Here is a 10,068-nt window from a genome sequence, read left to right as displayed (position 1 = left end):
AGCCTCATACAGAAAGACCAACAATATGACCCCTTTCCCAACACATTCTTCTTTGACCTCTTACCACAATAACACAATTTTTTCTCTCCAACTCTCACAGATTGAAATTCCATCATATGGCACTACTCTTGAATCATGTCCACCATCCATGGTTGAGCCCAGAATTCTTGAGTGTTAGGTGCTACACCCAAGATCGCTAGAGAATAGTTACACCACTTGACAATGCTTCCGAATGCATCGACTAATTTGCTTGCATCTAAAGTTGGGAATGGTAGTGTAATGTCATGGTTGAAGCATTTATCAATGCTCAGAGAGACGTGATCTTTCCCAAGTGTTTCTCCATGGCACATATTTTCCTCATGGGTTTCATATATCTTGCCCATTGCCACCATCACATTATTGATGATCAACTTGACACGTTCTCCATGAGAAAATTGAGATGACATTTTTCCTACACATAAAAAATACATAGATTCAGTCCTCCAAATTAGATAAAGTGTCCAAATTCAGTTAGTAAAATATATTATATAATCTATCATTAATATCATCTTCTTTCACTTGCCATGTGATAGAATTGACCTATACAAATGAATATTTTTGAGGTCACCAGGTGGAAAAATCCTTTAACTCCACCACATACATGGACTACTCCTTTTCCTGGGATTATTAACCAAATATTTATACATATCCCATTCCTGCTTACAAATGCCACAACTCTCTAAAGAAATGGTCAGGTGTCCAAATCTATCTCTTACAATTCTATCACATCCTAGTTTTATGTACCTAGCCATTTATATGTAAATATCTACATTTGGCCAACTGTCCAAATCTATATATAATATGAATTGTCTCATAAACATCTCATATGAAATAGCCATTTTACATACCCTCTCCCATTCAATGCTACTTCTTTACTATTTACCTAGGTGTCTAAATCTATATCTAAATGGACACACATCATACCATACTTTTAAGGACCTAACCATCCATATATACATACCCCTCTAATGCTAATTCTCTAAAGATTTGACCGTGTCCAAATCTAAGAGGGCCTCAGTTTTGGACAAGTGTCCAAATCCACCTCAAAATTTGATTTCTATCACCTCCTAGTTTTGTAGACCTACCCATTACTAAGGCCACCCTAGTTTTGATCAAGTGTCCAAATCTACCTCTAACATCAATTTCTAAGAAGGCCCTAGTTTTAGCTAAGTGTCCAAATCAATGGGGCTAATCCAAATTTCTAAAAAAGGCCGTAGTTTTGGCCAAGTGTCCAAATCAATGGCTAACATGGATTTCTATTAAGTGTCCAAATCAATGGCTAACATGTATTTCTAACAAGGCCCTAGTTTTGGCCAAATGTCCAAATCAAACTTGTACCATGGAATTCTAGCAAGGCCCTAGTTTTAGTCAAGTGTCCAAATTAATGGGGCTAATCTAAATTTCTAACAACTGTCCAAATCAATGGCAAACATGTATTTCTAACAAGGCCCTCAAATCAACTTGTACCATGGAATTCTAGTAGGGCCCTAGTTTTAGCCAAGTGTCCAAATCAATGGGGCTAATCCAAATTTTTAACAAGGCCCTGGTTTTGGCCAAGTGTCCAAATCTACCTCTAACATGGATTTCTAGCAAGGCCCTAGTTTTGACCAAGTGTCCAAGTCTACCTCTAACATGGATTTCTAACAACAAGTCCCCAATTTTAACCAAGTGTCCAAATCAACCTCTAACATAAAATTCTAACAAGGCCCTACTTTTAACCAAGTGTCCAAATCAGTCTCTAACGTGGAACTCTAACAAGGCCCTAGTTTTGGCCAATTGTCCTCATTATACCTTTAGATATATCTACACATATATACAAATGTAGAGATATATTTATGTGTGTGTGTGTGTGTGTGTGTGTGTGTATATATATATGTATATATATATATATTATGTATATGTATATATGTATATGCATGTGTATGTGTGTATATATATCACATCCATCCTTCACATACATCCACATCCATACTTATCACATACACATCCACATCTATCCTTTCACATACATCCACATCCATACTTATCACATACACATCCACATCTATCCTTTCACATACATCCACATCCATATTTATCACATACACATCCACATCTATCCTTTCACATACATCCACATCCATACTTATCACATACACATCCATTCTTTCACATACATCCACATCCATCCTTCACATACATCCACATCCATTCTTTAACATACATCCACTTCTATTCTTCACATACATCCACATCCGTCCATCCATTCATTCCCATCTATCAGATTCACATTACTTCTCATCATATCTATTCACCTCACATTCTCGTCACTCCTATTCTCATCACATCTATCCATCCATTCATTCTCATCTATTTGATTCGCATTCATTCTCATCTATTTGATTCGCATCACATATCATCACATCTATCTACCTCTCATTCTCATTACTTTAATTTTCATCACATCGATTCTCTATTCATTCTCATCTATCTGATTCACATCCCATCTCATCACATCCATTCTTAGAATGCAAGAGAATCCTTATTTTTTTTATTATAAAGATTCTTTACACATGTATTTATGCATAATTTTAATTTTAAGGAGAATAAATCTTTTATGCATCTTTCTATGCATAAATTCAATTTTAATGAGAATAACTCTTTTGAAATAAAAATAAATTTCTTTATGCATCATTCTATGCATAAAATCAAAATTGATGAGAATAAATCTTTCGAAATAAAAATAAATTTCTTTATGCATCTTCCTATGCATAAAATCAAAATTGATGAGAATAACTCTTTCGAAATAAAAATAAATTTCTTTATGCATCTTCCTATGCATAAAATCAAAATTGATGAGAATAACTCTTTCGAAATAAAAATAAATTTCTTTATGCATCTTCCTGTGCATAAAATCAAAATTGATGAGAATAACTATTTCGAAATAAAAATAAATTTCTTTATGTATCTTCCTATGCATAAAATTAAAATGGATGACAATAACTCTTTCAAAATAAAAATAAATTTCTTTTATGCATCTTCCTATGCATAAAATCAAAATTACACTTTTAGAATACACAATTGGTGGGGATTACTCTTTTTGGATAATAAAAGATAAAACTCATTTCACCAATTTTTAGAAAATTTTACCATAACCTCCTTTGTATGGCTGATCATTTTTCAATTTTTCTTAACTTAAAATTACTTAAAAACGATCCCCAATTGGTTTTAAGCACTCTAAACTAATCTAATTTCACTTTTAAAAAAGAAACAATATGAAAAGTTTAATTCCAACAATTAGATTACTTATGTAAGATCCCTGTTCCCACCGAGCAACGGATTCGGGGTACTGGCAGCGGAAGTAGCGCTTCTCGCGCGGGACAGGGGTCCCACACTCGGGGCCTCGCCCACGGATATCCGGATAAGAGACTAATCCGTCGGTTGTTCCAAAACCGAACCCGGAAAAACTTTCTTAACCGGAAGCACGGGCGATTCCACCAGGATAACTTTTTACTCTAACGTAGTCAAGATCATTTCTAATCGAGATGATCTAATTACATCTATAAGATACTTAGTCAGTTCAAGGAAGAAACTTGCACTTGGATCATTGGGATCAACGCTTTTTTCCCCATTCAAGAGGCACAGCCGTTGATTCCTATCCATAGAACAATTACTGTCCGGGATTTTATTTTATTTTTTCTATCGTAAAAACAAAAGTTTGAGTCTCGATTTACGGATCCATCAGTCCAGCCTAACCCCATCCAATCCCATGGGTTAGCCAACCGCCCAACCACTGTAGTGATGGGATCCCATTAAAAATTTGGTTAGGTTTTGTCCCGGGTACCAAGGAAAAGAGTCCCAAGGCCCCCTAGCCGGATGTTCATGCAAAATAAAACTAGTCACACCACTCACACACCCAATATGAAATTGCCTTTTTCAACCAGATTCAACCAGTTTAAAACAATCCTTTAATAAAACCATAGTATCATTGATCACCATCGTCCAATTTATCCCATTGATTCTTAATTTCCCATCATTCCTTCCTCAGAGTATCTATGGCATCATTGGCAACTAGAACGCTCAGGAGCCGTTTCGATAGTTCCTAGCCCATAATACTTGGCAATATAATCACTTAACATGATGGACTCTCGTTGAAGATCAGCAAGATCAACCAACAGATCCATATAAGGAGCCATGGACTCATCCATTGAAGACCAGCAAGGTCAATCAACCAGATCCATGCTCGATTTCAGAAAACAACTCCAACTCTGTTCCAATATCTTCCTCGACGCACGCGTGGGTATCCTAGGCAACCCAGAGCCCGAGCACCGTATGGTCAGCACCCTCTAGGATCCTTCGCAGGTAACCTAGCGCTTCACGCATAGGCCGCTTCCTTGGCCCCTCATCCACCGTACCGGAAGCTCACCATTTTAATCGCACCGAGGCTGGTCAAGACCTCGGCCGACCTTGCTACGCGAGACGTCCTTCATTGACTCCCCGTCAGCAGTTGCAACTTTCTCATCACGACCTTAATCACAAGACGGTCAAAATGCTCCCCCCAGCATTCTTGACATAAAACAATCTTTTACAGACAGCATTTACAAACAGCATTTACAAACAGTTTACAATACAATTTCTATTTTAACTTTCATTTTTCCACATTATCCCTCCTCAATCTACATTACTTATTCCATATTCCATTTATATGTATACTCATCCCATCACATCATTTCCTTCTCATCACTTCAGATTCCCTCACATCACAATCGTATATTCACATCCATACATCCACAACTATATGCGTACATTCACATCTACATGCATACATCTACATCCCTATGCATACATCCACATCCACATTCACATTCACCTCTATACATCTACATCTACATGCATACATCCACCTCTACATCCATATCTACGTCTATACACCTACATCTACATGCATACATCCCCATCCACATCCACATCTACATCTATACATCTACATCTACATGTATACATATACCTCTCCATTCACAACTACATCTACATACATACATCCATATCTCCATTCCCATCTACATCTATACATCTACATCTACATGCATCCATCCACCTCCACATCCACATCTACATCTATACATCTACATCTACATGCATACATCCACATCTCCATTCACATCTACATCTATACCTCTACATCTACATGCATCCATCCACATCTCCATTTACATCCTCATCTACACATCTATTTCTACATGCATACATCCACATCCACATTCACATTCACCTCTATACATCTACATCTACATGCATACATCCACCTCTACATCCATATCTACGTCTATACACCTACATCTACATGCATACATCCCCATCCACATCCACATCTACATCTATACATCTACATCTACATGCAACATCCACATCTCCATGCATAATAAAATTCTTTTAATTAATCTAGGATGATAGTTCTTAGAATATGGTAGGAATTCCTCTTTTTATACTTTGAATGAATTTATTTTATGCGTAATTTCTATAAAAATTTTGCCATAGCTCCGCTACTATGACTGATAAATCTCAATTTTTTTCTAAGGGGTAAAGCTCATTATTAAAGAAATAATTAGAATGGTCTCTAATTGGATCATCAATCCATAATGGTCTCTAATTGGATCATCAATCCATAATGGTCTCTAATTGGATCATTAAGAAAACAATTAGAATGGTCTCTAATTGGGTCATCAATCCATAATGGATTGAATCATCAATGTGCATAAACTAAAAGCTTAGCAAAAAGCCATTAATTTGGCCTCAAGCATAGCTTAATCTTGGATTAAGGAAAGGCTTTATGAAAAGCTTCATTTGGATTGAGAATGGGTCATGAGTATGACCATTTCTTGAGTGAGAGAGAGAAATTATAAAAACCATTAGAATTTAAATATAAGTGAAAATTAACTTCTATAGCATTTATTAAATTATGTAACTCTTCACTACTATTCACCAATTAACTTCAATAGCATTTAAAAAAAACCATACCAATTAAACTTCTCAAGCTTGAGAGGGGTTGAGAAGAGAGAATCATTGAGAAATCATAGAAAAGATCAAAATTCAATATACTTACCTTATGATTTGCTTGATTCTTTATTCACGGTAGAGGCCCCCAACCAATCAATTGGTTTAGTATGTTGATGGAGCCACCAATGGGGATTGAAGAAAGAGAGAAGTATCAAAACTAGTGAATTATTAAAGAATTCACAACTCTTGGCTTAGGTAGAGTAGAGTAACAATGCATAAGACACTCTATATTTTGGCTTAGGTGGAGTAGAGTAACAAGCATAAGACTCTATCTAATTTGGCTTAGGTGGAGTAGAGTAACAAGGCATAAGACTCTATCTAATTTGGCTTAGGTGGGGTAGGGTAACAAAGCATAAGACTCTATCTAATTTGGCTTAGGTGGAGTAGAGTGACAAAGCATAAGACACTATATTTTTTTCAACAAGGGAAGGCTTCTATTTATAGGAAAATTTGAGCTCCTAACCAAACAAACTGATTCTAGAATTTTCCAAGTCAGTTTGGTTGAATTTGGACTAGATTTGGACCTAGTTTGGTTATTTTTTGATTCGGTTTGGTTCCATTTTGATTTGGTTTGGTTCAAGAGAGATGAGAGATAAAAATATCACATTATTTTTGAGTTTAAAACTCATTCAAGCATGTGAAATATGCACCTCCTTTAAAGAATTCCCCTTCCTTACATATGTGTCAAAATTTTATTGCTCATAGTTTTTTACTAATAAACCTTGTACATTTTCAACTCTTCATCTTATGTGAAATATGCACCTCCTTTAAAGAACTCCTCTTCCTTACATATGTGTCATAGTTTTTTTACTAATAAACCTTGTACATTTTCAACTCTTCATCTTATGTGAAATATGCACCTCCTTTAAAGAACTCCCCTTCCTTACATATGTGTCATAGTTTTTTTACTAATAAGCCTTGTACATTTTCAACTCTTCATCTTATGTGAAATATGCACCTCCTTTAAAGAACTCCCCTTCCTTACATATGTGTTTATTTACTAATAAACCTTGTACATTTTCAACTCTTCATCTTATGTGAAATATGCACCTCCTTTAAAGAACTCCCCTTCCTTACATATGTGTTTATTTACTAATAAACCTTGTACATTTTCAACTCTTCATCTTATGTGAGCATTTACTCATTTTTAGGTATCTTCTTTTACAATTTGGATTTATCTCCTCCCTACACATGGATTGATGCTATTGGCCCATAGAAACCTTAATTGGACCATAGTCTAAAGATTTCTGAAAATCTAGGCCCTTAGACTAAGGTTCTTTATACCTATTTCCAATTAATTCCAATTGCACATTGGAAAATTCTTTTTTGAATTTCTGTTTCAGGGAAACTTATTTTAATAAGATGAGTTATTTTTCTATCCAAAAATATTCATAATCTGAATATTCTCTCTCTAGAATATTTTCTCTCTCTAGAATATTTTCTCTCTCTAGGTTAAAACAGTTAGAAACAAGGTCTTTATATTTCTGAAGAGGGATTGATTACGGGGGAAGATACTAGACATCAAAAAGGGGGTTGGGGGAGGAATCTTACATTCTACCCCACTTAAAAAACGCGAGATGTCCTCATCTCGCAACTTGGGATAATTTCGCAAGATGCACGAATATAAGACTTAGAGAAAATTTTTAATCAAGATTAACCACCAAGAAAAGTCTTAAAGAGAGCAAGATTCAAAATAAGAACAAGATTTAAACTTTATTCATTCACGGGACTTATACAGTAAAGATAGAAGAACTCTTTACACTTCCATAAGCCCATCCATCATATGGTCACAAAAGCAGTCCTCACAAGCTGCACAAGTATAGGGTAACTCATCTATGGGAATGATTCTGCTGGTTATTGCCACACCTATCTCAGTGGTATGAGGTGATCTAACAAAAGGACCTCTGAGAGGCAAGCCAAAAACGGGGTAAAGGCATATCTTCTCATGAGGAAGAAAACATGCCAGTAAGAAGACCCGCTCAGAAAACCCAAGATGCCTTGATCTCATGACACAGTAGTATCGGGGACCCAAACCCAAAGCTTCAATAACCATGGCCAAGCGGACATTGTTACGAAAGTGCTGCTGACCCCAGGGTGTTACCCTAGTTATGTTTTGATAGGTCCGCCATTTGGTCTGCGCTACAGAAGTTCCTAGGTGAGGAAAAAGTGAGCGCTCATACTGTTCTATAAAGTCTTTCTTCACAGACTCTCTTGCGTCTTGAAGGTGAGAAATCATCAGGGATAAAACTAATTCCTGTTGCCAAGCCATGAAGGAGATTAAGAAAGAAAGGAGATTGATGGGAGTAAGATTACTGTGAGCGACAAGTAAAAGTTACGACTTATATAAAGGAAGGAGCTAGCGTAACCTAGAAGCCAACGGTAACTTGCCACTGAAGTTTTACCATCTTTCCATGATTTGTGTTTGACACATTTTTCTATAGAAGGCATTAAGAATTTTGAGATGAGGAGATAAAAGAAACTTGTAGGCTAAGTCACCTACTTTCATTGAATTCAGATATAAGGATCACAATATCTGGGGGATAACTTCTTATACTCCCCAAGAGATAAAGAACTTCTTTTGGGCCATACTCAAATGAAAACCAAAACCTTGGTATCCAAAACACTGATTCTCACTTCTGAACTCATTGTTCTAAATCCTTAAAATAGGCGTGACTCCTGAGAAGTATTCTAGGAAAAGGGTCTTCCTTTTTTAAACAGAAATTTTCTTTTATTTTAGAGAGGGAATAATTATAAGATCAGAAAGGAAGATTCTTACTCCAGTATACTTCGAAGGCTGGGGAGGAATCTTACATTCTACCCCACTTAAAAAAATGCGAGATGTCCTCATCTCGCCAAGTAGAGGACAACTCTTTTTCTTAAGATCCAATTTATTCTGGGGTTCCTTATATTCTGGTCAACCCAACAGAACACTGGGATAAATATCCCTTATATAGAACTCATTATTAAATAACAATTCATTTAGATCATATCATTCATATCTTTAACTTGATAATGGTCCATTAGACCGAAAAGTTTCCTTCGAAACATTCCTCCACGGAAATTTCAGTCAAGCAAGTTCTCAATTTGACATCCCTTAACTTGATCTACCGGTCAAATATTAACAGTAGCAATCTAACAGCACACCCATTAACCTCATAGTGATTTGCTGAATTCATTATCATCATTCTAGTTATGAATATCATTACAGGGATTCGTCCCATTCCCCCTCATTGTGGTTTCATTATATTTCAACTAATTTTTTAAAAATCAGCATTTTTCAATCAGCATTTTCAATCAGAATCCAAATCAATTCATCCATTCTCAAACAGAATTAAAAATCATATCAATCACATGCAAAATCATCATCTGGATAGCATTAACGCTTATAATTTCAAGTCTTAGATTTACTCGTATATACTGTCAGTAAAGAGCTGCAGTATACTCTCGGTATATACGGGTAGTCACGGCCCTTGGAATTATAAGGTAAATACTATCATGTCTAGGCCTCAAGCAAGTCAGGGATTCTATATAATTGCGGCACTTCCATCTGAAGACCCAATTACCAAAATTATGAATTTCCGTTTGAATATCAAATTGTATGAACTATCTCACACAATTATAACCTTTTTGTGTTTCTTGATAAATTTTTGACATATTTGTCTTCTCAGTTGATCTTTATTAACCAAATGCTCTGATACCAACTGTAAGATCCCTGTTCCCACCGAGCAACGGATTCGGGGTACTGGCAGCGGAAGTAGCGCTTCTCGCGCGGGACAGGGGTCCCACACTCGGGGCCTCGCCCACGGATATCCGGATAAGAGACTAATCCGTCGGTTGTTCCAAAACCGAACCCGGAAAAACTTTCTTAACCGGAAGCACGGGCGATTCCACCAGGATAACTTTTTACTCTAACGTAGTCAAGATCATTTCTAATCGAGATGATCTAATTACATCTATAAGATACTTAGTCAGTTCAAGGAAGAAACTTGCACT

Source organism: Cibotium barometz, chromosome 36 (assembly GCF_041138505.1).
Source record: "Cibotium barometz isolate CiBa-2024 chromosome 36, ASM4113850v1, whole genome shotgun sequence".
NCBI classification, from domain to species: domain Eukaryota; kingdom Viridiplantae; phylum Streptophyta; class Polypodiopsida; order Cyatheales; family Cibotiaceae; genus Cibotium; species Cibotium barometz.
Note: the sequence above shows the minus strand (reverse complement) of the source record.